Source organism: Talpa occidentalis, unplaced genomic scaffold (genome assembly GCF_014898055.3).
Source record: "Talpa occidentalis isolate TD23 unplaced genomic scaffold, MPIMG_talOcc4v2.1, whole genome shotgun sequence".
In the NCBI taxonomy this organism is placed as follows: Eukaryota; Metazoa; Chordata; class Mammalia; order Eulipotyphla; family Talpidae; genus Talpa; species Talpa occidentalis.
In genome coordinates this window covers 3,562,367-3,566,003 of record NW_026555331.1, presented here as the reverse complement: position 1 = coordinate 3,566,003, position 3,637 = coordinate 3,562,367, and positions in this window count along the sequence as shown.

Below are 3,637 nucleotides of genomic sequence, written 5' to 3'. Positions count from 1 at the left end.
TGGCACAGCCCCGAAGGCACACAGTGCTTAGGGGCCGGGTGGGCCCGACCTGGGGGGGGCCGGGGCCTCCGTGGAGGCCCAGCCTCAGGCTGTGAGGCGGGCCGGACTCAGCCTGTGACTATGGGTCGGGACCAGAGCTGCCGGGGTCAGGGCTCAGACGCAACGCTGTGGGACCAAAATAATGCTCCTGGCCGGGCGGCTCCCTGTACCGCACCCCCTTCCCTCCAGCCCCGCGGGTGGGGACGAAATCCTTTGCAGGGCATGTCTGAGAGTTGGGGCCTCCCCCAAGTGAAGGGTTTGGGGCCAATTCTCACCCCCGCTGTGTGACCTTGGGCAGTCCCACAGCTGCCTGAGGCGCAAGCAGGTGGGGGACGCGGTGAGAGGCCAGCTCGGCCGGTGGTCGCCCAGGCACACGCTGTGCGACGCCGGCTGGGTCAGCCCAGGGAGCCCGCAGAACCATGACAACCGCCTGCCAGCGCCCCTCGCGCTCCCTGACCCGCGCTGCCTCGCCTGGCCCCTCAGGGGGTGTTAGGAAACCCGCCGATCACACCTGCTTCTCAGCCCAGAGCTGTGAGAACCAGGGGTTGAAAATAGCCTGAAACTACCCTGGCCTCTTCCCGGGGCCACAGGGCGGCTCGGGCAGGCCGCGGGCTTACATAAGCACCTTCTCCCGGGGCTGGACACTAGCACGCTGGCTCCGCCCGCGAGGTCTGTGGAAGCACAGAGCCCGCAGGCCTGCCGGGGCTGGAGGGAGAAGCCCTGAGGGCCAGGACAGTTCCTGGCCCGGCCTCCCGGGGAGCTGCCCGGCAGGAGCAGAGCAAGACCCCGCTGGCCAGCTGCCCCATCTGCTCTGGCCTCTCCTCCCTCCCCCGCAGCCGCCGTCTGAGAGCGGGTCTCCTGGCCCTGGGCGCTCACGCCAGGCCACCCCATGGTCACCCTTCACAGGGGCGGCCGGCCCCGCCAGGGCCCCAGGCCCTCAGTTTCATAGGCCTGGGGCCTAGAGTGACCCCCTCGACTGTGGGGGGTGGGGGGTGCCCAGGGCCTGGAGCCAGACAGGCCCAGCTCTCCTGCCTTAGACCTTAGGCAGGCGGGAGAGGGACAGCGAGGGCGGGGCCGGGCTGCACAGGAGCAGGCCGGTCAGATGTAGGGAAGAACTTCCAGAGCCCAGACCAGGGACGCCAGGGCCCGAGGGAGGGCCTATGTCCAGCTACCGGCCGGCAGGAGGCCCGGCACAGGCCTGGGTGGAGTGAGGGCACAGGCCGGTGGCAGAAGGGTGCGCAGTGGGACCCTGGAAGCTGCTTCTGCTGCACTGGAGGGGGCGGGGCCAGGAGCTGGTGGCACTGGGGCCAGACGGGGCTGTGGGCGGCCACGCCGCCATCTGCTGACCCGGAGGGGCTGTCCTGTGGGCCGGGCTGAGTCAGTGCTGGGAGGCGGGCATGGGGCCCGCACACCCCAGGAACAGCTCTGCCATCTGGGGCAGGCCGCTTGCGCATTCGACTCGGCGCCCTGGTGCTCTGGGGTGTCCCCTCAATGGACAAAGTGGGCACAGAGCGGGCAGGAGACTTACCCGAAGTGCCTGTGGGAAGTGGGAAGTGCCTGTCTGGCCTGGCCGCCCGATTTCCTCTGAGCCCCTCGGGGCCCGGAGGCCCTCGGGGAAGGGGCCCCGCCCGCGCTGCGGCCTGGCCAGCTGAATCAGGGAATGAATCAGGACTCCGGGAGGCCAGGGCCAGCCGGGCGGCTGCTGGAGCGCCCCCATCAGCACCGCAGCCCCAGCCCCTGCGGCCACCTAAAGTGAAATGAGCTCAAAGTAGGCGGGAGAGCAGTTTCAGCCGCCCGGGCACACGGGCCGCATTCCAGGGGTGCCCCGCTGGTGTCCTCGCCCTCTTTCTAGCCGACAGAACCATCCAAAGACCGGCCCCACCAGGGTGAGCCGCCGGGGGAGGGGGAGGGGAGGCTAGACCCCAGGAGCTCGAGACGCCCGGGCCAGAATGCCCCCCGCCGCTGGCCCTGGGCGGGCATCTGAGCGAGCAGGCCTGGCCTGCCGCCACCCAGCGTCCAGCCCAGCCCGGCCAGCGAGGGCTTGAGAACCCCACGGGACCCGCTGCCGGCCGGTCGCGCAGGACCCAGCTCAGGCGGGAGACGCTTGCCCGGCCTGCCTCCCGGGGCTGGCCTGGCCACTGGGGCTCTGTGCTCAGCTCCCCATGGGCCTCCGGGCAGCGGGGCCGTGGCCGCCCTGGAGAGCGCGACTTCGCTGAGGGACTGGGGAGGCGGGTGGGCACAGGAAGAGGCCATGCCCGCCCACAGGAGATCGGGGCTCTCATGAGGAGGGGGCACCAGAGCCGCCTCCGGAGAGCCTGTGGCAGGCTGTCCTCCGCCCCCCGCGCCTCCTGCTCACAGCCCAGGGCTGGGGCTGAGCTGGCAGCAGGCGGCCGGCATCTGAGAGTGTCTGTCCTGACGGGAGGCTGACCGTGGCGTGTTGCCACCACAATTAATTATCGTGCAAGTGAATCAGCTAATTACTCCCAGGGCGCGCCCCACCCCTCGGCCCCCGCCTCCTGCCGCAAAGTTCTCGAGAGACCGGAGGAGGAGACTGGCGGCCATTCCCAGCCCGGTGCTCCGCTGTCCCCTCTGAGGCCCTGGGGAGGCTGCCCTGTCCTGGAGGCAGACTGGGGGACCCGGAGCCAGGAGCTGGGTTTCTGACCACCCGGCCTCCCCACAGGCCGCCGGATAAACCCCTCCCGCCTGAGCCCTCACTTCTGCTCAAAGTCCACGTGAAGATGGCTAGAAAGAGGCCCTTGAGGTCAGCTTCCTGCTGCCCTGCCCTGGGGTCCTCCTGGCCCCCGACCTCCCTTTTTTTCCCCATCCCTCACGGATGCCCTTGAGTCTAAAGGCCGGCTGTGCAAAGCTACCATGGACTCGGGGGCGGGGTGGCCAGGGCGGGGTTCGGGGCCACCAGGGCGGGGCCATGAGTGTGCTCGAGGCTGGTGATTAGTGAGCTCCACCCAAGTCGAATAGGGCTCAGCTGAGGGGTGCAGTGGTCAGGGTTGGCCCGCCCAGGAACGAGGCCTTAAGGTGCCAAGTATCTACTCCTTGGGCAGGCGAGGGGCTGCAGAGCCCACTGTCCAGCTGGGTGGGGTTGGTCCTCAGGCTGTGGCCGGCCTGGGGGTCAGCTGTGGCGGAGATGGCACTGGGCAGCGCCAGAGCTTTGGAAGGGTGTGTCGGGGGGAGGTGAGGACGCAAATTGGTGGCGAATCCTGGGAACCGCTGCTGGTGGTCCAGCGCTCTAGGGTCCTGGCATGTGCGGGCTGTTAAGACTGTGGGGTGCAGGGGGTGGCACTGCTGGGTGGGGAGGGGGCACGGGCAGAGCCCCCTCCTTATCCCCCGACCTTCGGAGCAGAGTGACTCCCCTCCTGGAGGCGCAGGGGGTGGGTCCTCTCTGCCTCCAGGGGGAGAGACTGCTTGGGTGCTGGGGTGCATGGACAGTTTCCTGAAGGGACAGTGAGGGGGAGAGGCTCCCTGGGCAGGAATGAGGCAGGGCCTGGCCTGTGTGAGGGGCATCGCTGGAGGGGCCCCAGACTCGCCTGGGAAGCCCAGGCCAGGCCCCAGAGCAGCCGCGCAGGACAGCGCGCACCTCCCC